Source organism: Penaeus monodon, chromosome 19, assembly GCF_015228065.2.
Source record: "Penaeus monodon isolate SGIC_2016 chromosome 19, NSTDA_Pmon_1, whole genome shotgun sequence".
NCBI lineage: Eukaryota > Metazoa > Arthropoda > Malacostraca > Decapoda > Penaeidae > Penaeus > Penaeus monodon.
Window position 1 is genome coordinate 41,778,692 of NC_051404.1, and position 336 is coordinate 41,779,027.

Consider the following 336-nt stretch of genomic DNA (forward strand, 5'->3'; position numbering starts at 1 on the left):
AAAGCAAGTCGTCTCTTCTTCGTGTCTATTTTCTCTCACTACTCTCTGAGCTGTGTGTTGGTAGCGGACAGTCTCCATTAATGCAAGTCGGATTTAAGTCACGTTATCGTTTTGTCTAAATATCCACTTAAAAAAGAGTTTGTATTTTCTTATGGTGTCAAAATTCATTATTTGGAAGGTGAAGTATCAAACGTAAGATTACGTTTCGTTTGCTATGAATCCCGTGGTTATATTATTGGTTCAAAGTTATTATAGTTGTAAGGTACAAACTGAGAGGTGAAATGACATGGCTTGAAGGGTTAAAGTGACAAGGAAAGTGTTTAAGAGCAAATTGGA